We start from the raw sequence: 24,899 nt of genomic DNA on the forward strand, positions 1-24,899 counted from the left end.
CAGAAAATGTACTTGCCTTTCTGATCCAGTGTAATGCATTCACGATATCATCTTAATATCTAAACGCACCATGTTATTAGTCTAAGATCCCAATATAAAACGGGGTACGTCGAGTTACGAGTGTAACAGATTATCTTCGATTTTGAATATTTAACGAATTTATATTTTTCGCAGAATGCCGAAAACTGCTTCCAAACCTATTTAATTGTGCTTAGAGGCATTAGAGCTCCAATTACTTAAATTATTTCTAAGCTTGAAGCTTTTTAGAAGCAATTGATAGTGATTTTAAGACGTTTTTTGACTTTTTGAATGATTTTAAAAAGCGAATCCAACGAAAAAACGTAATTCAACCAAGCATATAACCGCTTATCGTTGCGCTGTGATCAATTAATAATTTATAATGACAAATTTTAGTATGAATTTAATCATATAAATTACTCAAGAGTACCAAAATGACAGGATGATATTCTACTTCAACGTAGGAAGTCGGACGCAAAAATATTGAAACATTTCATTGAAAAACTAGCGATTACTCCCTAAATTTTAATTGTAATAATTTTATCATTTCAAATCAATGAATTAATATATTTGAGTACCTCTAAGGGACATAAAATGCGACAAACTAATCTTTCATATTACTTAAATGAAGTTACTGCTTTTGCTTTGGTAAAGGTATTGGAAAGGTATTGCAAGAAACATAGCGTCATTTAATTTCAGTCCGGCGGTTATTTCTAGTTCCTGTTAATTATGATAAACTGCATAATTTTTCTGTGTTTTAATGATTTTGACGCAGTGAAATCTAGATTAAGGCTCTATAACTTAATTGCGTTTACATGATTGAGGAAAAAGTATTCTTACACGTATTGAATAAATAAGTCTCTCCCTATCATAAACATAAGAATGTTATTTTGTTGTATCCTCGTCCCCCTCATTAATTAGTAACAATTTTATTGTTAAAAAAATAGAGCCGACATGATTTTACTATATGAGCAAAATAAATATATAAGACTTAATAACTGATTGTAATAAATAAATAAATATCAATTACAAATTATTCTAATGAGTAAAATATGTAAGTATGTGTGTGATATGTGTATACAAAATGAATTATTGAGAAATTTTTTGAACGATGATACTGAACTTTATAACCTTAGAGCGGTGGACAATTAATATTAAATTGGACGCCACTAGCTTTTCAACGAACGACGTTAAAAGTTAATAAAAAAGGCGGAAAAGCTGGAAACACCTTATTAATTAAATTAAGAATAAAAATTAAACAAACTCAAAATATCTCCGAACACGATTATCCAAAACGAATAAAAGCAGTTATAAATTTGAAACATATATTAAATATAAGACTGGGACTTATCTGAGGAAACCTGGGATGGATGCAGTTCTCAACCCAGATGTTTCTTGTGGTGTATCGGTTGAGTTGAAAGTCCAACCTGGTAGATATAGAATTGCGGGAAAAAAATGAGGAAGGAAACACAGATGGAAATTACTGAAGAAGTAATGAGTAGAAAGAACAGATTTGAATAAAAGGAATCTGTCTATTCTATTCGTTCTGTTATAAAATCACCACAAATACACTAAAATTCATAGGTGTAGTGTAGATAGGTAGAGGAAGAATTCGAACACATTCCGAGGTTTTATTGAATTTCTAGAATGAAGTGGGAGGTCGATAACAAATTAATTTCTTCAAAAACTCAAATTTTAGAATAAACACATTCGAAGTGACTACTTTGCCACAATACTTGAACAAAGTAATATCAAAATGTTTGAAGAAAAACGTAACAAGCCGAATGACAAGTTACAACTTAAAAGCAGTTCTATCTTGCTGGAAAATTAAATATATATATTTGTTTCCTTTCTATTTATTCAACGAAAAGAATACATACATTCTTGCCATGTAAAGATAAACAGTGTTGAAGGTTCATATTCTCTTTGGTGCTTAGGGAGAAGTATAGCTTTTAACCTCATGAGTAAATTAAAAACTAGAAAACCTCCATATAACTTTTCAAAATAACGCAATAAAGAAGACTGCCAACTGTTAAGTAAAAGCGGTGAATCAAGCAGAAACTTAAAAATCTACATAAATAGCCAAGTAGCTTTAAAAACAATATCATCAAAACAAACTCCAAAGCATAGAGGCTTATAAGAATTGGCACAAGGATAGTGGAGGCTGAAGAAACTATTAAAGTTATACTACTAAATTGATGCTATGAGCACAGGAATCAACAAACAGAAGTGATTGCACGATATCCATAGTGATTAAGTCATATATCAAAAGTCAGAAAAAAATCTTCACGAAACACTCAATCTAGATAATTGAAGTGATAACTACAAATTGTACTGTTGCCACAAGACTTCAGAAATGGGGAGTGACAACTGAAACTATTGCAATAATTGTAACGAAGGAGACGATCATACATCTGTTCTGTTGGTACTTTGCCTTGACGGAAAAACGACATCAAATTTTGGAAAACGACGTAATATTTAAAAAAAAATAGTAGAATGAGAAATAGAAAAAAAGCATTATTATGGTTTGAAAATAATAATGAAATAATAAAAGAAAAAGATGGGGGGTTGTTAGGTAATTAACCAAGCTTCCAAATTGCAGAAAATAAAGAGTAATACAATAGTTCTCAAGCATTCTAGTGAATCACGACTAATTTTAATTAAAATACATCTAGAAATCAGGCATGCTGAGAATTTATCATTGCACAGTCTAATAACGATTATGAATTATTTAACTCAAGTATTTCAATATCAAAACAGAACATAGAACCCGAAATAAAAAACTACAGTTTAGTAATAATAATATGAAATATGTTCACATTCTTTTTTCATGTCCTTGCTAAATCAACCTCTATTATTTACAAATTGGGGGAGTTTAGGTTAAAATTGGCGTAGTGCTTAACCTTTAAATACGGCCAGTCCCGCACGAATCCTAAGAGAACGTCCAGAAGGGCAATTCTATTGGGGAATTAAGATAAGTAGTCTACTGAATGCGGATCCACGTCCTTCAGTTCTTTTTCTAAGCATAGGAAACGTGGAATTTAGAATCAAAGAGAATTTAATTTGTAAACATTGATTCATTGAAAGACTACTTTTAGTTGCTTTTACTTATATACCTTAAACATTCAATTTACTGTTACGAGTAAAAATATGTGAAGGAAAAATGGGAGAGTAAGAAGTTATAAGAATTTATAATACATCAAAAATGCCGATATATCGTCTTTTGGTTGATTGTATTTCCGTATATAAAATTTATAGTGATTGAAGAGTTTTTCTAGTCAGACTTTATGAAAACAATAATTTATCTGGTTCTGAAATAATTGTCAAGATTATTAAATCATTAATAATTGTAGGACTAGACGATATTAATTTATGTATTGATTTTATCGGCTGCCGTGGTAAAATATGGAAGAGCAGGTTCGGCACAAGAAATAGAATTATTCAATACATTATTAATCCAGATTTCTGTTAAATTAGTGCAACAATACATAATAATTGATCCTGTGCTACTGTATAAATAATTATCAGTAATTCAAACGATTTAAATTCGTTCTAATAGCATTTCTATTGTTTTCAGATACCCAAATAAATCACTGTCCCAAGAAAATGCTGACAGTTTTTCGCCTGAAAATGTCCCAGAAGTCATTAGTAGCGTCCATCAGGAGAATTACCTCACAAATTCTACTCGCAATTTACATGGAGAATCACTTCCTATAAGACCTCAGGTAATTTCCAGTAATATCCCGTTTTGGGCGTTTCCCATTATACATAAATTTTCCAATGTACCGTTCATGTTAATTGGAAAGATGGAAACTTAATGGAATGCACTGAGAGAATTTCTAAATAGTTTTATTGGCATTGAACGGATTCATTCACTTTGTTCTAGTATCAATAAGTATTTATAAATTGTTCTATAATTAAGAGTATTTCTTATATTATTTATCAACAGTTATTTACTAACTTCAAGAGCCCTACACCATGAAAAAAAAAGTTATACAATCATTAATAAGCAGATCATAATACAGCAGAAGTCAAAATCCGCTGACAGAATAGTATTGGCAGGGTCCGTGACAAAAACATGTTCGGTTAAATGAAGATGGTCCCAGAAGTACCTGGCCCAACAAACAAGACACAAAAATTTTGGAAAAAAATATATTTGTTTTTCAAAGCAATGTCCTCATAACACCATACACTTTTCCCAGCGATGTTCTATAAGTTCAATACCATTTTTATAATAAGAATCGTCAAGCTTCTCAAAATAGTCATTAACTGCCGATATCACCTTTGATCTGCAAGACAATCTTTGACCACCGAGCCACTTTTCCAAGTCTGGAAGCAGAAAATAATCCGAGGGGGCTAAACATGGCGAATAGGGTGCATAAAGTAGCAACCGTCTTTGCTTAATTTCTTTGCTCAAGCGTTGCAGTAAGTTTTCATAATACTCGCCATTGATAGTTTTTCCTTGTTCTAGATAGTTAATGGAAATAATCCCACGCGCATGCCAAAAAACCGACGCCATCACCTTGACCGCAAATGGAGCCGGTTCTCCCTTTTCAGTCCATTGTTCTTTTGTTCCTGGTGTAAAGTAATGGACTACGTTTCATCCATGGTTACATAAATTCGGTTCTATTTCTGTGAAACATTGCCAAACACTCTATCTTCACGACGCTGCTTTTGATCCATTGTGAGCAAACGCGGCGCCCTTCTTGCGCACAGCTTTCTTATGTCCAAATTTGATTTCACGGAGGATTCGTTAGGTTGTTGATTCCATATTTTACGTTGCGATGGCTTGGTCTCCAGTATCTTCCTCCTCCATCCACCATGGATCGCTCGTGATGTCTATACTGTTCAATTGAAGTTGTTGTTGATTGTAAGAGAGGCAAAAGGTTCATCTATGTGTGCCTAAGCTTGTCTCCTACCAGATGCTATCATCTATCTCCCTAAAGCCCATTTTGCAGGCAGATTTCTTAGAGAGTACTTTTGGCTACACCTAAAGCTGGATTTTTTCGCCGTTTCATAACCATGAATGGAACATGGGATCATTACTTCACATCCGAAACAAAATAATAGACTGAAAAGGGATTACCGGATCATTACGTCGTTTTTTTTGGATGCGCGTGGAAAATTTTCATTGACTATCTTGAAAAAAGAGAAGCTATCAACGGCGAAAATTATACGAGCTTATTACAACATTTGACCTAAGAAATCCAACAAAAACGGCTGCTTTTGGCTAAGAAGAAAGTGTTGCTCCATCAAGATAATGCACCAGCTCACACATCCGACCAAAATTAATGAATAAATGTTTTAATTGCTACCTCTTGTTACCTACCCTTACTCTATTGTTGCACCATATTCGCCAAATTTAGCTCTCCCGCATTATTTTCTGTTCCCAGGTTCGACAAAAAGGCTTCTGGGTCAAAGATTCTCCAACAATAATTAAATAATTTCGGCAATTAATAGCTAATTTGAGAAGCTTGACTTTTCTAATTAAAAAAGGTATCGAATTTATTGAACATCGCTGCGAAAATTGTATGGAGCTAAAAGGACATTACGTTGAAATGTATTTTTTGAGTTTTCTCTGTTGGGCCAGGTATTTCTGGGATCAACAAGTGAAGTTAGAAATAGTAATTCCATCAAAATATTTTTTAGGATGATTTTCTTTCACTATGTGGGGATTACTACCCTAGAATTGCATTCTGAATTGTCACATGCACTTTAGGGAACATATTCAGGCTTAGATGCGTGGAAATCACTCAAATCACTTAGAGTTTTACTCGCCTCAGCGGCATATCTAATATACTATAAGTTATTTTAGTCAAGTGAATCACGAAGACATTCATGAGATGAGATCATAGTTCGATCAAATTCCTATACTAGAGAAGAAATTCATATATTATCCAAAATTGAAGTCGTGAGCTTATGCTGCATCAAACTCTTTATTTTTAAATTACCGGAAAGGTTAATGCGCCATACAAAAAGCGTAAATAAGTTCGCTAGTATGGAAAAACAAATGGTATGTTCCTAAAACTTCTGATCCTGAGCTCTCAGTTTACATCCCAGCTGTGAAAAAAACTAAGAGGATGGATATCAACCGCAGTTACTCAAGGTTACATCGACGGCAACATAAACAACAAATTACAACAAGGAAAGAAAATTGGGTAAAAAAGTGATTAACAAATATAACTTAGAGTGCTTAGGCAAAATATTTATCTATATATTGAAAAAAAATATTGTCAAATTTGAGCTCTTTTAATATCAATTTTAAGTACTTACAATTTATATAGTTCTACCATTTAGAATGCATGTAAAACCTTTTTTTCAAATTTCCAATACTTTTTGTGGGGAATTCTATGCTCTTTGGTTCACCAATAGGAGAAAATGTTTTTTTCAAAAACTGTGCTTTAACGACTCCTATTGGTGAATCAGTGCAAGTTTCACAAAAAAACTAAAGCGATTTCGAAGAGAAAAAATAGCCCACAAGGTCCATCAAACTGATTTGCATTATTGTAAAAAGTGAGCTAGAAATTTGGAAAAAGAAATTTTTTACATGTATTTTAAATGGTAAAAATCCATATTCTAATTATAAATATTTAAAATTAATATTAAGAGGTCAAACTTTGTGGGAAGCTTTTTTTTCTAAATGAAGATTAATACTTTGCTTGAGCAAATTTTTTTTTCAGAAATGAACATCCCTCTAAAGTACCATACAAAGTAGTACAAGTACTACACATAACATTTGAAGAACATCCACCTAGAACTTTCAACAACTGTTGTAATATCAATATTAATTATAATTTGTTCGCAAAGATTAATAATATATTGTGTTTTATCTGTAGTATAGTATTCTATTTAGGAGTAATAGCTATTACTCGTTCACTATAATATTTTTATATTTGATGTCGTTATATCTATCATTTATAATATTAATTTTACCATATTTTTTTTCGTTAAGTTTGATGTCTCAACTTTGACAATTAAATTGGTGGATCGTCCGATCCCGTAACGTAAATTATAATACTCATAATAGCACAAATCGTAATTGAATAACAGTTTGATTGAACAAGAAGTTAGTAGAAGGAGTTACACCTACTTTGAATCCCAAATAGAATTTCTCTAACATTTATAGTATTAATTCAGACATTCATCTAAATGGAAACATGTATATTCCTTACCTTTGTAAACTCGCGAAATTCAGATCTTCTATTCCTCCCCTTCTTCCATAAACTAGAAAGTTTCTACAATACGTTGAGCGGTGGTGATGTCGTTAACATCCGAATTAACAAAATCACTTAATGTAATCTAAGAGCTCCGAATTCCACTGGCGGGTAACGGAGCCTTTGATTGTTTTGCTGTCGGACGACTGGAGGTTCCCACAGTGATTTGAAGAAAATATTTTAACAAATTCATAGCGAAGAAAATCGGAAATTATATTTTTCTGTAACAACGAGAGGGAGCAATGCTCGAGCAGGAACTGACAGCTAAAATTCAGGGACGAGGGGGGCAGAGCTCATGTACGAAATGAAAGTTGTAACTCAAGATAGTGCTTCTGAATACACCGATAACAAAGCTACCAACTAAAACCTTAATCTCATCTACTATTTGGGAATGACTGGCTACTCCTGGTTTAGTCTTACTTCGGAGTGGTCTCTTTTTTGTCCTGGTCCTATTCATGCTTTGATTGGTTTCTCTGTTGTAAAGCTTTGACAGGCTTCTCTGTTGTGTATTATTTCGACACATTTTCTTTGGAGTTTTCCAATCTCTTTCCCATTCTCTGTTCCATGTCTTTGAGCTCGAGCAATACAAAGGTGCTTACAGCACCATATATCCTTACTTTCTATCATTTTTCGAATGACTGTCTCAAGGGTAAGTCCCCTCCCAACGTTACTTATATTCGTCATCTCTTGACTTTCCGACCTGTCTCAGAAAGGTATTGCGTCAAAATGTTCCCTTTCTATCCAGTTTTTCGCTCTTCTGATTAGCATCTGAGTCCATTGTCTTCGCTAATCTACTATTCTGCACGCTTAGGAGTATTTTTTCTTCGCCTCCTCTTTTCTTTGTTGCAATACTCGTTCTGCGTCGTTCTTTCTTCTATCAGATGATCTATTGGGACAGTGCTGTTGATTACTTTAATGGCTGGGACCGATACGGAAGAGAAACTGTATAGGAGTGTTGTATTCAGCATAAGTTAACAAATTGTTGCTTGAACATGAAATTATTGTAGTGGAGTTATTCCAAATATTATTGATATTATTAATTCAAATTATATTAATTGTAAAATAATGGGTTATGCTAGAGTAACGAAGAAAATTCATAGAACGTCAAAAAGTTGATTTAATTCCACATCTTTTAATCAAAAAATAAAACTACTATAACGTCATCAAAAAATTTTTCTTTTCAAATGGAAGACAAAACTTTTTCATATGATTTTTGCGTTTTAAAAAAATCATTTAAGTAGGGATAACATCAAAAAAGCCAGAAAATTGATTAGAATAACCAAAACTATTTTATAGAAAATTTTCAAACTGTGTCCTTTTCACTATCTGACATAGACAAGGCGATAATAGATCAGCTTTCCAAAGTTTTCGATCGTCTGCGGAGTTCTACGAGTCATTATACATTGTCTTGTCGTCAATGTCCTAACAGAAAAAAATCAAGGGGGGTAAGTTCAGGTGATCTTAACCACGTCTTCCAATCCACCTTCCGTGGTTATTCAGAAAATTTCGAAAATTAAGACAAAAATGTGGTTGTGAACCATCTTGTTGGAATCTAATACTGAGATTCAAGCTTTCGGGATCTAGAAATTCTACAATGAGACCATACGAAGATATTTCAAATATCGCTCTGCTCTAAACTCATGTAAAAGTAATAAGAGTCAATGATCAATCTTCTCCTGGCGGTTCTTACCCAAACATTCATTTTATGAGGGCGCTGGATGTGTTTTTTCTAAATCCAATGGAGAATTTCAAAAGCACAGTGGTGACAATTGTGTCGATTCACTTCAAAAAAACGTGACCTCATCTGAAAATACTACATTACAAAACTTTACGAAGATTTCACAAAATTCGAAACTTCTGTTCAGATCGTCTGCTAAGAGTTTATTGAACTTTGTATGGGTGCAGTTTTTCTATTTAAAAAAACTGAATTACAAACGACTGATTAACATTTTGTTTGAAGAAATTCCTGTTGTAGTTGCATGAGGGTTGTGTTTTAATGACAATAGAATATCTAACTTTGCATCTTCTGGTCGTCCAAATTTGGGAGCATTCTCCACACTTCTCGTTTCAATAAATTTTCAATAATTCTGCTTACTGTGCTTATAGCAATTGAAAGTCTTTCAAAATATTTGACAGTCCGTCGTCGTAGCTTACTGATCGGAATTTCTATTCTTTCTCTTCAGGTTAAAGGAGCTATAATAATAAAATTGATATGACGCTAATATTAAAACAAACAGTTGTATAAAATAATTTAAAAAATTGATAAAAACAGATGTTCTTACTAGATAACTCATAGGCTTCAACAATAAATTCAAAATAGCTATACTTGGTGAGGAATGCTGGAAGGCGATTGCACCCGTTCAGGCGGAAAGAACTTGGTAGACGGAGTATAAATATAAATACTTTGGGACCAAATTAGTGGCTATCCGAAACGGCCTTACTGGAAACTTCAACGGTATAAGTCATGACTTATATTACTGCTTGTTAAATATATCTACCATTATCCTTATCTATTATAAAAATTATAGAAACCATTAAATTTTTGAGTTCAGTTGCGATCTGAGAGTAATTCATTGTTTTAAAACTTATAAAATTTCAGCCACTAAATTTTTCAATTTAATTCATGACTTGTGCTTAGAGTTTGATATTTATTACAAATATGAACTAGCTGGAACTTAAACAGAATTCCACAACACCGACTTTCATCGTAACGTTTAATACGTACAACGTTTCAACTATCTAAAAGATAATACTTTAAGCAACATCCAAGTTGTTGAAGCTATTTAGATTACCGCTTAAACGTTGTAAAGCACAACTGTTCCACTTTCGAAGTAAAGTCATAAAATTAAATTTTAGATTGACCCATACTTGTACCATATAAAGTTTGACCGATCAATAGATATTTTGTACTTGTGTTGTTAATACGAATGCTTTATTTAAATTTTGGTATTATTTAGAGTGACGCCACATGAAAATGAATTTTTCAACATTTTTTCATTCAATATCTTAGTTAAATAAATTGAATTCACTTAAAGTAAAATTAATCCCAAACATATAATACATGTTATGAGGTTTATTCCAATATAATGGACGACTTGATCACGCAAGATATTAAATCGTGTTCCAACAGAATCAAGTTATTAAGTTCAAATAATGAATGAAAATTTTTACGTTCCATTGCCAATTTCGCGAATTTTTTGAAATATTCTACGTCGAAGTTATTGCTCATTTTCGGCTTCCCAACCGTCAACTGACATTTTTCTGCTCGATCACCCAAAATTCTTCAATATGGCGAACCTGGGGAACATTTGTGGGATTATCTTTTTGTGCACAAATGGTATGTCGTGAGGCACTAACCAATCTCTGGTTATTGTGGCGTAGTAACAAGAAACTAGATCCGGCTAAAATATTATTTCGTCATTGCAATGACCAACCAATTTTGGAAGACATTAAGGGAAATGCCTGCTTCGGATTTGGCACATCAGACCAAAACTTTATCTTAAAAGTTCTTTTTGAATTTATATTTCACGTCATTGGGACAATTTTCTAAATCATGTGTGTAAAATCGATTATAGCTTTTAATATCTGAATGTGATAAGGTGATTAATTTACATCATCCATGATCACAACCTTGTTCTCTTTGAATTAACATCTTCTTAATGCACGGCAGCATATCGGAATTCTGCGCAACTTATTTTCAGTATATGTTGGACATTTCTTTTCTTTTCCAATATTTAAATCCCTTCTATTATTTTGATAAAACGCAACAGTTCGAAACGTCTAATTTTTATCTTTCTTTAGTGGGCCAAAATCAAGACAATTTAGAAACATAAACTTTTCCGGGTATCTAATTTGTGTGCTATAACTAAGTAAAAAATTGACAGAAATTGAAATCACATACGAAAATTGAAAATTGAAACATAACAAATACTGTAACAATTAGTTATTTTTCTTCAATATCTTATTTCTTAGACCTTTTGATATGTTTAAGTATCCAAATCGTCTTGATTTTAGGTATCTTATAATTTAAAATTGAAATTAATTATTAAAAATATATTTTGATAAAGATCGCAACAACTCGAAACATCAAGTTTTTATCTGTAAAAAATTATAAAAAATTCTAATTTTATATCAGAAGAAACGTAGAATCAAAACGATTTAGAAACATAAAAATTAAAAGTTATTTGGAATTAAAATAAGTCAACGCATTTTTTCCTCAAACTTCTGTTACATATTGTTACGAACTCGTCCCTGAAATGAAGCCGGCCCTATCCAGTAATGAAGGAATTCCAAAATTTAGCGAACTCGCGGCATGTTTGAAATACTTTTTATAAACAGCGGAATTCGTTTGAGGTTTGTGTTCATATAACAGGCGGATTGTTGATATTGCTTCTTTTCAATTAATTTCTAGGAAGGTATTTTTATTTATTTGTTTTTGTTTGTTTACTTGCTAAAATTCTTGAAATATCGTTTCTTTTATATATATCGAGCATGTTTAGAGAAAATAGTTAATTTATAATCAAAGTTCATAATGAACGGAAAGACATAGAAAAGTAACCGATGAATTTAAATAAATTATATAAATTAGTTAAGTATTAGTGGTAAGTTAATTATTACAATCAGTTAAGTCTAGTTTAAGTGTTTAAATAAATTAAGTACGTTAAATACAGTGTGTATAAATTTATCCCATCGTTGAAAAACAGTTTAAATAAATTAGAAAATAAAAAAAAACATTACAATACGTTAGTTATTCCCGGCAGATTAAAATATTAAAATAGATTTAAAATCGAATGGTTTGCGTTATCGCTAATTATTATCTGGAGAATAACGTTAACCGAAGTATAACTAGGAGTGGAGAAAACTGCCTCGAATTAATATTAGTCATAGGTGGGTTACCTGAGGGTAACTCACTCCAAACTGTGGAAAATCTAAATAAATCCGTATTTTTGTTTCAAATAAGCAATCAAATGTACTTGATATGACCAAGTCTATAAAAAATCAATTTCAAAGTATTATATTTGATTCTAGTACGACCAAATCCGTTAAAAATGAAATTTCATATGCTTGTTTCAGTTCGGCTTGAACATGGTATGACCGAATCCATAAGAAATCAACTTCAAAGTACTTGGTTAAGTTATATTTGAATGTAGTATGCCTATTGAATAACTCAATCGAACTTATAGTTTCCGATATACCATCATGACCTCCACAACTGTAAAAAGCAGAAGATATTTAACTTTCACATTTTTAAAGAATCAAAGCTCAATATTTGGTTAGGTCTTATAAGTTCTGTTTTATCTTTTATTTATTTATATATTTATTTTTAACCGTCAATTTTAAAATGTTGGGAACATTTAATTCTGTATTATTTGATCTGTTTCTCAAAATCTAATATCAATCATTTCGTATTATTTGCTCAACTCGTGACATTTCTAATTAACCATCGCCAAACTGATATCATTCTTTGTCGTGTTACTTCACTCTCATAGCTGAGTCGGTAATCGGTATACTCTCGAATGAAAAATGAAAGGTTATCGTTACGTCTTTGAAAATTAAACGTTTGCAAACTTTGAACTGCATAAATTACATAGATCACAAGAGATTTTCGAATTAACTGGATTTTCTACTTCTCAGTTTTTGTTTTTCAAGCGTCCTTGATAGTAATAAGCTGAATAGAATTTTAAGTGATGATCGTCTCCAAATAGAAAAATAATTGGAAAGTTTTCGCTACTTCATAGATAAAGGCGACACTAGATTTAGTGAAACCTGCAGATTGTGTGTCTGGAATGAAATTATTCTTATTCAACCAGTAATTGAAAACAACAAAGGTGAAACGCTGGAATTGAACTTGGAACATATCTGTAGTTAGCGAAATGAATTTTTTCCTCCATCTGCTGCAACCCTATCTGACTTTTTCAAATCTATAGGTTCATTGTTCGAAAAGTTAGTCAAAAATGATATCGCCATTACCTTTACCATTACCATTAAATGAGCTAAGGCGTACCTTGCTTCCAATTTGACCTATTCATTTATTGTGTCCCCTTAATATGTACCAGTCAGGAAGAAACGACTTTACAAAATGTCTGAGAACTAGGTGGCTTACCTTTTCTGACCTTAAGGAGCTTGAATGTAATTACATATTCAGCCTCGCACTGACAAAAGAGGTATTCGCCTGTTTTCTTCAGTTCCTTACAGAAACGACAAGAGTTGTCGAGAATTCCTCCGATGTTTATCAGATGGTTATTTTCAGACAGTGTCTGCTGGCCGGTAACTCTTCATAACTCATCTTTACTCACTGAATAGGCTTTTTGGGACTAGTTGGTACAATAAGAAAGAAATCTCCTCGATTGTTTCAGACCTGAGGTCTTACTCCATGCTAATTATTTTTGGAAAAGTCCTTCGACTAACTAGGTGTGTTGATTACGAATGTATATATATATATATATATATATATATATATATATAGGGTCTTTAAAAAAAAGCGGCGCGTGTCCTGAAAGAAAAAGACTTCCTGCACTTTTACGAAGAATGGAAGATTCCCATGGAGCATGGAGCATATAGGAATAGAAGAGGGGTTTTGAAGGTGATAATTTGATATCACCATTCTTGTTATTAAATAGCCACACCTCGTATTACAAAGTGTTTTCATATCTGAAACTCATAAAAAAAGGCCAAGTGCGATATATTCAGAGAAGTAGTTAAACGCTCTTTGAAATAAGGTAACAGTGAATCCCCCTTCCCATTTAAGATTTTAGGGGTGTGCTCGCCCTCGAGGTTTGATGTAATTTAGTTGAAAACCAGCCTACAAACCGTCCCTCTTAAAAATAATTGCGACGTGGCTTTGTATTTATTTGAATTTTCTATAGGGGGTGAAATATAGAGAGTGGTAAATTTTCAAATTAAAGGATTGTTAATGTGGATAAACGGTAATGGAAAATAAATAATCATCAATTAATCTTTTATTTCCATCAAGATGGTATAGTAAAAATCATGTACTAAAAGCAGCCATTTAACTTTGTTTAGTTTTGTCTTTCTGAAGTGGATGTGTGCTAAAATAAAAGTGCTTCTTAACGGAAATATCTCATGGACTGAAGTAAACCTTGTTTTTCGCAATGCTTTCTTTTGTAATCGATCTATGTAACAAACACTTGTGTGGTGTTTGGCACACCAGCATTTTCTCTGAAACCCTCAAAGTGAATAGACACTTAAACGAGGAAAATAGCCATTTTATAATGAAACACGAGTCCGAGTGACTTTATTTTTGTGAATATATTGACAACTACAACTAAACATACAAACGAAGAAATTGAAATGAAATTAATAGCTAATTTACGACTAAATTATAGAATGAAATTATTATTTCGGAGGTGATATATGTTATAAAATACTTAATCATCTTATTTAAATTTTGTAAGTAACCGATGGTATTGTGGTCATGTTATAGTTAGTTTTTTTATAATTTATATTCAATAGAAAGACTTGCAATTCTCCATTCAATTCCATTTAAGTGTAGAAAACTTGTTCCGCTTAGAATAATAGGAACCAAAACAACGGAGTATATTTTAAATAGATCATTAATAGATAGCAGTGAAGAAGGGACTTCAATCCCGTAGTGATTAGCGATACTGGGCTTGATCTTGCGGCCTTGGTCTTGGTCTTGCAGAAAAAACATGACTAATACCGGGACAATCATTTTGCGGTACAAAACTTACCAAGACCGATTATGTAAGTCTCTTTAATTTGCTCAAATATTGTTATTAATTTTAGGGTATAAATATACAAGAAAAGTTTCCTTCAACCGCTTACCAAAAATGTATACATGAAGCATTATTCTGGCATGGGTTTTTCACATAGTATATACTCGAAAAGAATATTTGGGATTTTGTAAACTATAAGAGAGAACAAATTGTTAAATGAAAAACGTTGTAATAATTTTATTTTTATAATAAATTTATAACTCATAATAATGAATTTCGTAGTTAGCTTTTATTTTATCATTTCTAAAAAAAATATTTGGAAAAACTATTGGTTTTAAATAATTTTCAAATAGTTCAACAGTCGTCCTTGACTTGTCTTACGCAGCAAAACATTGTAATTTGGTTGCTGTTTTTCTATTAACAACAGTACTTGAAAGGGTTTTGTTTTTTGACTTAGGCTCCCGTTTCAAATTATACACCGGGTGTTTCGAAAGAAGGTGATCCTGTCTCTAGAATAGATAGAAAACCGAAAAATATTTGGAATTTGCTCAGTAAAAAAATTTCGTATCGCTATCCGTATTCAACATAAAGGGCTTTGAAGAAAAAAAATATGCTACACGTTTTTACGATTTTGCCGCAACTACTGGCAACATTGTATTGAAATTTTATACGAATATGTTTTAGAAGCTGATATATCCAATGAATCTGTCTTACTCTCATAGAGGGCGCTAGATACACGATTCGTTCCAAGTAGTACTGAAAATAACTTTTTCAATACTTGATTTATTAATCAAAATTTCAAGTGAGCATAAACATCATTCAATTTACTCCAAAAAGTTACTTTTGATAAAACTCGATACTGTGTACCGTTTTTGGAAAATATTGAGATTTGAAAATTATGAAGTAATAAGCGATGCTGGTATAATTGATAAAATTATTAATTATTATTATTAATTAGTAAGCAGTATGTGAATTGAAAATTTTTTACCTCTTGCACTCTGGTATCTTCCATGCAACTCGTTTTAAGAGTCTGTCTTCGTCCATTCGTGCTAAATGACCTAGCCATTGTAACCTTCTTGTCTTTATAAACGCTCTGATTGGCGACTTATTGAAAAGTGTGTAAATTTCATTGTTTGATCTTCTCTCACATCTTAACTCTGTCTGCTTTCCTCCCAAATTTTTTTTTAGTATTTGTCTCTCCCAGATTTCTAATTTCTGTTTAGTTTTATTCGTCATTATTTAAGTCTCACAGGCGTATTTCAAAGTGGATCTCAAAATTTGGCTCAAATTATAAAACTGAGTATTCTCAAGGTAGCATTCTCCTCTTTTCAGAACCATAAAAATTAATACGATTCCATAAGTTGGCCTGAAAAATAATCCCACAAACACTGGTCACTGTTAATACAATTTCTTCATTCTATAAAAAAACTCCTAGAATTATCCTATGCACGACAGTTTATTTGCTACTACGCGGATTGTGAATACTTCATATTTCTAGAAGCTTCTCATATTTATCACTCGTAAAACTATTGAATCAATTAAAAACTATATCTAAAATTTCCTTGACAAATTACCTAAACGTGCAAAGCTTGCAAGAGTTTTAGTGTAAGACCAAGAAAAAGACCAAAACTAACTTGGTGTGGTTTTTGTTTTGTATTCACTCATTGCAAGAAGCCCATAATACTCCATATTGAATCCATTTTTCACACAGGTATCTGGTATCTACGAAATTCATATAAGTAAATAAATTATTTCTCTATTTTATAAGAAGCTAAAAATATTCCCATATATACATTAAAACCGTAGAAACTAAATCATAATTGAAATAATATCCACCCAGCAAAAACTTTTTTTCTGATTGGTTCTCTAAAATATTTTTCATCAAATTTTTTTAATGTAATCAGCAAAAATTAGAATATGGAATAATTGAATTAATAAACTGCTTTATTGTATACATCGTATTTAGCTGTGCCCCAAAAACAGGATCAAGTCTTAAAACTTTTCTTAATAAACCTTTGAAAATATCTGTGAATATTTTCTTATTTTGACGCATATTATTACATGTATGGGGGGGATTGAATCCATGTAAATTTTTCTATAAACTAAACTAGTAACTAGCGGCTTCGCTCGCATCGAATCCATTAAATAAGTATCAGAAATCATTAAAATAGAAAAGAACGAACTCTGTAGCTATATTAGAACCTGAGATATAGATCTTTGAATGTAGAAAAATTGCCAAAAACCTATAAAAATCCATAACTCCACATTGAATGTCCGCGCCTAGCTCCTCTCCAACTCGACCGATTTAAGTGTTCAAAAACTCAAAAGAAAGAAGGTGTTTCAGCGAGTGTTCTTAACCAAAACGAAGTCTCTATCTTGAATAGAACCTGAGATATTGAGGATAGAACGAGTGTATGTGTGAGAGAGAGAAATCAATTAATTGATAATTTATATCAAAACAAATGCTGTTCCAAATTTGCAAAGTTGTAACTCAATATCCTTAACAGCTTGTATTCTATAGTAAGTTTCTGACCCGTGACTCTATTTTGTTTTATTATTGGTAAACTATTAGTAATTATGAGAGAGGGAGAAGCTTTACATCATGTAAGTGTTACTATAAGCAGGTGTGCCAAATTAACTAACAAAATTACCGCGCTGCAGGGATTAGAACTTTAACAACGCAAATTGAGGGAATAAAGTTCAGTAACTGTACGTTAAATAAATGTTCCCTGTACTCCGGATTAAAATAGAGAGAAATATTGAGTTTAATATTGTAAACTGTAAATTTACAAGACATCTGCGTTTAATAAGCCGAATGATCATTCTAAAATGAAGTAGCTGTTCTGTAGTTAACTGAAATACGTTATAAGTTTTATATTTAGAACCATATATCACTCAACATCAGCGTACAAGGATTACAACAGTTTTGTTTATATCTTCAGAATTCTTCAGAATTTCTCAGTTAAGTAATTTTATAAGGTTTGCTTAACAATCAGGCTAGGAAGATCCAGCTAAAATGAGTTATTTAGAGCGTTGTTTAATTTCTACAAATAAAAGTTCTGTAAGTAAATTTTTGTTTCGAAAAATATCATTATTAAATAATCACTTATTTTCTGAGGTCTTGAAGTGCAGATAAAAAATCTCTTTCTAAGTATTTATGAACTCAAATGACAAATCTTGGAATACATAAACTTTTGTATATGAGACTACACATTTAATAATTTTGGGTAGTGAATAAAAAAAATTTTCACCACACTCTGCTTAACTTACTCTGTTAATTTTCCTATTCGTATTCAAATTTGCATCAAATTTTAACAGACCTCTTGACTAGAAATCATGCATTTTTTCTCACTCTTGATGGTAATAAATGATTCAATAAAAAATATTGAAATTTTTATTCACATCGCATACGTTGATTCACTAAATTTGAATATGGAACAGAATGATTTAGAATTTCTAAATCATACTTGTAAATTTCACAAATAGATGGTGCTACAGGATAAAAAAGATCAATAATGTTGACAGAATATTATCAATAAAATGATCTTTATTTACAGAATGAGAACTATAGATAAATTTAATTATTTTTATAGTTATGGATCGATTTGTATTCTTCTTGAGTGTCAATTTTTGTATATATCAGCTCTACAGGCCTATCTGGCCCCTTGGTTTCGAAATCTTCCACTCTGTCTTCCCGATTTTTTTTTTCAGTTTTCTTTCCTCTTTTTTTCATCCCCTCAATCCCACTGATCTTGAATCTGTTCACTTACTCCAACTACTTTTTCTTCGGTCTTTTTCTTTTTTTTTCCACCTTCTCCACCATCTAGTACTCTTTCTGTCAGAAGATAGATGGGTATCTTCTGTCATTCTACCTCTAGGTGCCAACCATCTCGCTCTTTGTGCTTTTGTTATATAGGTTATACTTGGTTGCTTGAGTCTGCCAATTCTCTGTTTGTTTTTCTTTTGTATACTCTATCTTCACATGCGGAGGTAACTTATGGTCTTATTATTGTTTGGTATATTCTTATTTTAGTAATTCGTGATATATCTTTTGGTTTCAACATTTTTCATACTATTTCTGCTGTTTTGCTGTTTCTTGCTATTCTTTTTACTATTTCCATCCTTCCGTTTCCTTTATTTGTCATACCGACTCCCAAATATTCGATTTGTTTCTTCATTGTCTCTTCTTACCAGGTATTTTGTTTTTTCTTCATCGATCACTAGAAATATTCTCTCCCAATAGTAGACAATAGACAATCTTGCCAGAGTACTATGACGTCGGCAAATGCCAGTTATTGATGTTCATTTCTATAAATTGAAATTTGTGTTTTTATACCACTTTCTCTTTCCATTAGTCTCCTCAATTTATCTGATGTATTCCAACTTTTCCACTTTTTTCTCTGAATGGGGCCATATTTGTAGGTATCTAAAAATTGAAAAAATTCAAAAACTGAATTGCAAATTGTCTAATTCTAATAAAAGTCATAGCCTATTTCTTGATTTTTTTCTAACTTCTGAACAACACTGTTGAAAATATCTTCTTGGTTATTGGAATTTTCCTTGAAATTGACAAAGTTTTATGGAAAATTACAACAATGAAAAACGTTTTGAAAGCAAATTATCCATGGTATCAAAATATAATTTTTTCTATCAACTGGGATAGTTCGATCGCTTTTTTCGAAATTTTTGGCCCAACTTTGAAGCCTTATAACTCTTCAGGGATGCAACACGGCTCTGTGTCGGCTCTTATGGGAAACACCTTGTTCATCGATAACTAATAAGCAGTAATAATGACTGTATTTTGATTCTGGTCCTTGTTGCCCATTTTAACATGCTCTTTCCATCTTAAATCTAACTTCCGATGTCTAAAGTCATACCTCAATATTTCGTACCCTGTCTACAAGTAAAATTTTAGTCATTTGGTTGCAATTTGGGTACTTTTCATTGAATACGTGAGCTATCTTATTATTAGGCTTAATCACTCGCTATATTCGTGTCAGTCCAATATCCATTCTTGGTATTGCTATTCCAACTTTCAGCAGTCTTCTCGCAAAGCAGGCTATGCGGAGATTAATACCTGGTATGGAAAAAGATAAGGCACACATAGATAGGCCTTTGCTTCTCTTGTCAAACAATTGCTCCACTTAAACAGTTGCAAAACTGCTAGCAGGCCTTTTAGCTAAACACGGTCATCTAAGACTTCATCTCCACACTATGGGAATCACAGAAGATCCGGAACGCCGCGTGTGAAGAGATTCAAGCCACAGTTTTCCTAACGCAATGGTCTCTGGTAGCCTTTTGAACTAAATAACACCACCAATGACGTCGTTGAATCTGTAAAATTCTTAGGGCTTGTTGTAGACAAGTCTTTGAAATGGGAGTTACATATCGCCAATTTTTCTAGAAAATTGATTTCTGTCTGTCTTGAGCAAAAATCAGTTTCAATGGAAATGAACTTATCAACCTCTATAACAATTTATTATTCCCCTTTTGAGTAACATCTCCGATATGTCCTTCCCTTTTGGGTAACTTGTTGTCCGATTCATTTTGAGCGATCTTTAAACTACAAAAAGAGCTATTAGATACTCGTACTTACTCAAAATATTGACCCTTATTTATATTTGAATACGTTTGCTTAAGCACACTTCTCCTATTTTAGAAAGGCCATTGCACAGCTATCTTCCTAGGAACGCGGAGCACGATATTTTTCTATCTACTCCAAGTTCAGAGTTAGCTAAAGGCTCAATACTGTAGAATGTAAAAAATGCACAATAATTTGCCAATTGAAATCAAATCTATTACATGTTTTCCCGCATTTCGCTAGAATTTGAAGGAATATTTACTGGAAAGTCGCTGTGAACAACATGTATTGTAAAACTGATTATACATATTGGTTTTATATTAATATTGATTGTTAATATAAATTATTATACGGATTGCCGTATAATAATTATGAGGTTTATTCACATAATTGAATTTGTTTTGTTGTGACAATGTACGTTTTAAAATGTTTCCAAACGCTTGTCTACAAATTGTAACACTATCATTGTATTGTATTGTAACACATCACCATAACCTCTTATCATATATCGCAGTATCTACAATGAATTTATTAAAATCAACTGATGGTAGAAAATTATAATACTATCAAAATAAAAATTTTCAATAATTTGGCCTGAGTTATTCGAAAAAAAAACAATTTCAAACCTAATAGATATCAAAATATTACGTTACCTAATAAACACTCTTTATTTCCTTTTAGTTGGCAATTGAGTTGATACACTGGCCATCATAAACTGTTCTATAACATCTGCATTACTAATTGCCAGTAATTGTTAGGTCTGGTACCACTCAGTTTTTGTTGGCAATCTTTTTACTTCTGGTGCTTAACATGACAGCGAGTAAGTTATTTTTAAAATGCCGAAACGTTAAAAACCATATCGATAAAACAAAACACGTTATTTATTGAAATGACCGAAAATCAAGAACATATAACTCTTTTTTAAAAAAATTTATTGCAATTTCTCTAACAAGAATTTTAGTGTTACGGTCCTGAATTCATATATTCCCAATGCTCTAAACCATTTAGTCACTGGTTACTTTAGATAGAGGATAACGACTTTATGTCGATTGTGAAAGATCCCTTTTATCCCCATATGCAGGGGGAGAAAAAAGGAAATTTCCTATTTAAAGGATTATTTTGTTTTCCTTTCCAATTTCGTTTCTACACGATCAAGCGTATACTCAAAACGCTCACTTTGATGGAGAATTAGGATGAATTGGGAACGATTATATTGAGAAAATAAGGAATTAACTTTGTCATTATATAAAACCATTTTATGTGCACAGTACTGAATTCATTTGCAAAATTCACAAACATCTAATCCAGAGATGTATTATACATGAATATAACAAAAAAAATTGATAAACAAAATAGCAATGTCGCAGTCTTGCTTGTCTACGTTAGATATCTTTTTACGAATATTTTTCAAGAAGTTGTACTATTTGCAAAACCTTTGAAAACCTACACAACTAGAGAAGCGATTTTAGATATGATCAATGGGTTTTTGAAAAGAATGGAATAAGCGTGTCTTATTGTGTGAGTGTGAGTACAGATAGTGTAAAATAGATGACAAGAAAATTTTCTAGTTTTGTGGCACGGGTGAAGAAGATCAACGAGAAAATTCAATGGACTCAATGTTATACTCATAGATAAGCTTATAAAAGCGCGTACTACAAATTGTCAACTATTCCGTACGCTTTGTAAGGATTTTGGAAGTTCACACGTTTTTTTACTACTTCACACAGAAGTTAGATGGCTTTTCCGTGCAAAAGTTTTAATGCGTTTGTTTGAATTGAAGTCTAAAGTTTCTTATTGATCATCCGTTTTACTTGTCTTCTTGTATATCCAATGTTTTTTGGCTGTAAAAGCTTGCTGACATTTTTTGTGAACTGAATGAATTAAATATGTCTTCACAAGGCGAGAGTGTCACCATTTTCAGTGTACATGATAGAATTGGACTATGTTGAAAAAGATCAATTTTTGGCTTCAATTCCAGCAAATGTGTCGATGTTTCCATTCTGCCAGAACTTTTATATGAGAAAATTCAATTAAACTTGACAAAAATATTAGAGGAAGTATATGTGAACATCTGAAATATCTTCGATTAACTTTCGATTACTATGTTCCCAACAGATGTAATTTATCCATCTCAAACAACTGTTTACGTAATCCATTTCAAGTAAATGTAAGTTCAGAAACCTCTCTATATATACTGGAAAAAAAAAACTCATAGAGTTATCTTGTGACAGTTCTCTAGAAGCAATTTTTAAAGATCAATCTTGGAATAACTTCTGGCTCAGTATACAAAATGAATATCATGTTCTGACAAAAAAGCCATTGAAGTTCTATTACTATTCTGCACAACATATCTATGCGAGAAGGGATTTTCAACATATACTTATCTGAAAGATAAACCCAGAATCTGATCTAAGACTTAAATGTCAGATATTGAGTTTAACTTTGAATTGCTTTGTTCTATCATAAGCCGCAAATAATTTTTCCTAATGTAAAACAGAAGAACCAGTTTCACGATTAATATAAACAATTATTCTGCAATATGAAAAATATATATTCAATCAAATTTTATTCCTTCTTTTTATCTGTCATTAACGACTACATAGTGGGTTCCTGAAATTTTTTAGAACCTTTAGGAATATAATTTCTTGCCTATTCCGTGAAATAAAAAACTATTTAAAAAATGATTAGCAGAATTATGAAATTATTCTATTTAATAATATTTATTTCTTGGAGCGAATAATATTCTTCTTCTTCTTCTTTTCTACTCCATTTTAGGCTGTTCATTTTTCGCAGTATGCTTATTGCCTCAATTGATGGTAAGATTATCACTCCATCTTTTTCGTGGCCTTCCCATACTTCTTCTCCCCAGTGGGGAGTTGTCTCGTGCTATCCTACTATTCTTTCCTCGCTCATTCTACTTATGTGTTCGTCCCATTCGCGCTTTCTGCTCAGTACCCATTCGTTAATATTTTCCACCCTGTATTTTTGCCTTATGTCGTCGCTGCGTTCCCTGTCTAGGAGCGTTTTTCCAGTAATTTTTCGTAGTACTTTCATTTCGCTTGTTTTCAGGAGCCTTTTTGTTTTTGCTGATCAGGCCGAGTTTCTGATGTGTACGTCATTATGGGTCTGATTTCAGTTTTGTAGGTTCTTGACTTGGCCATAATAATATATAAGTGAATAAACAATGTTTTAAACCTAGACACATTATATGGAACTATCCTCTTTGAAATGAATGCAACAAACACGCGCTAAAATAAATAACACATAAATAAAGGGTATCTGAATATTTCCAACCAGAATGAAAACGTTTTTGGTAATAATTCTACGAATGAATCGACAAAAACATAAAATAAGTATAATTATTGGGAAAAAAAAGAATTTTTTTGTTATTTACGACATGGATTTACTATATTTTGAGTTAATTTTATTCTCTCGACCACAGGGTCCTATCCACTGCTTCGTCTTTTTTTTTTTGGAAACCAAAGTATTTAATACCCGTTTCTTTGGTATTTCTATTAGTATTTTTGCATATAGCTCTACGGCATTATGATCTCATAATAAAAAGTACAAAATAATAATAGTTAGTTCAACTCTATAATAGCTGCTAAACATAAGAAATAATTAAGAATACATTAGAACCCAGTAAATACGTACAACTCCAATCTAATCTTAATGGCCAAGAAAACATTGATTCTAGCGTGGCGTGTCAAATTTGAGCCGACAAGTGTATCTGTATCTTGCTAAATTGCTGCTCTTTCTCACAAGTTTGTTTAAGAATTAATTGATTTTTATATTTTGATATCTTGCTCACGAACCATTAAACTATTGAAGCTATTTTAAATATATATAATTTAAATCACAAAATATCGTTATGAAATTTGTTGTTGAGCACAATCTTCATATATTTAATTTAGTTCATAATATTTAACAGCCAACAAAAATTTAAATGGTGCCAATGCTATTAATATACTTAATTTTTTTTTCATCGATTTCATTATTCATTAGAAACATCACTTTAAAATTAGTAACGCTGTATTGAGTTTGTTTCTTATATTACCATCTATTGGAAAAAGTTTGATTTCAAAATTCTTCAACAATCTGTATCATATATTTCACGCGATATTATTAAATATTTCACCAATATTCATATTAAATCATGTATTTTGTCAAAGATATCGAGAAAATATGCGATATTTCATGATATGTTAATTGAATGTTGGGGAAAATCAATACAAATACAAATTACCTAGAAATAATATACAATAAAATGATATAATTAATTATAAATTATGTATAAATTGCCGAAAAATTTTTCATACTGGATAATAAATAACATTTTAATGTGATACATGGCTGTATTATGGGTTGCCTGACCAGAAGGATAGGATA

At 31.8% G+C, this 24,899-nt stretch overlaps 1 protein-coding gene across 1 annotated transcript in view; it reads left to right on the plus strand.

Annotated features, from left to right (window-relative positions):
* LOC130893394 (rho GTPase-activating protein gacF-like) overlaps positions 1 to 24,899 on the plus strand; it is a 438,283-nt gene that overhangs the window by 164,602 nt on the left and 248,782 nt on the right. Inside the window, exon 3 of the mRNA XM_057799454.1 lies at positions 3,596 to 3,743. The gene's annotated coding sequence lies outside the window, so the exon portion shown is untranslated. The remainder of the gene's footprint in view (positions 1 to 3,595; positions 3,744 to 24,899) is intronic.

The sequence above is a fragment of the Diorhabda carinulata genome, chromosome 4 (genome assembly GCF_026250575.1).
Source record: "Diorhabda carinulata isolate Delta chromosome 4, icDioCari1.1, whole genome shotgun sequence".
NCBI classification, from domain to species: Eukaryota; Metazoa; Arthropoda; class Insecta; order Coleoptera; family Chrysomelidae; genus Diorhabda; species Diorhabda carinulata.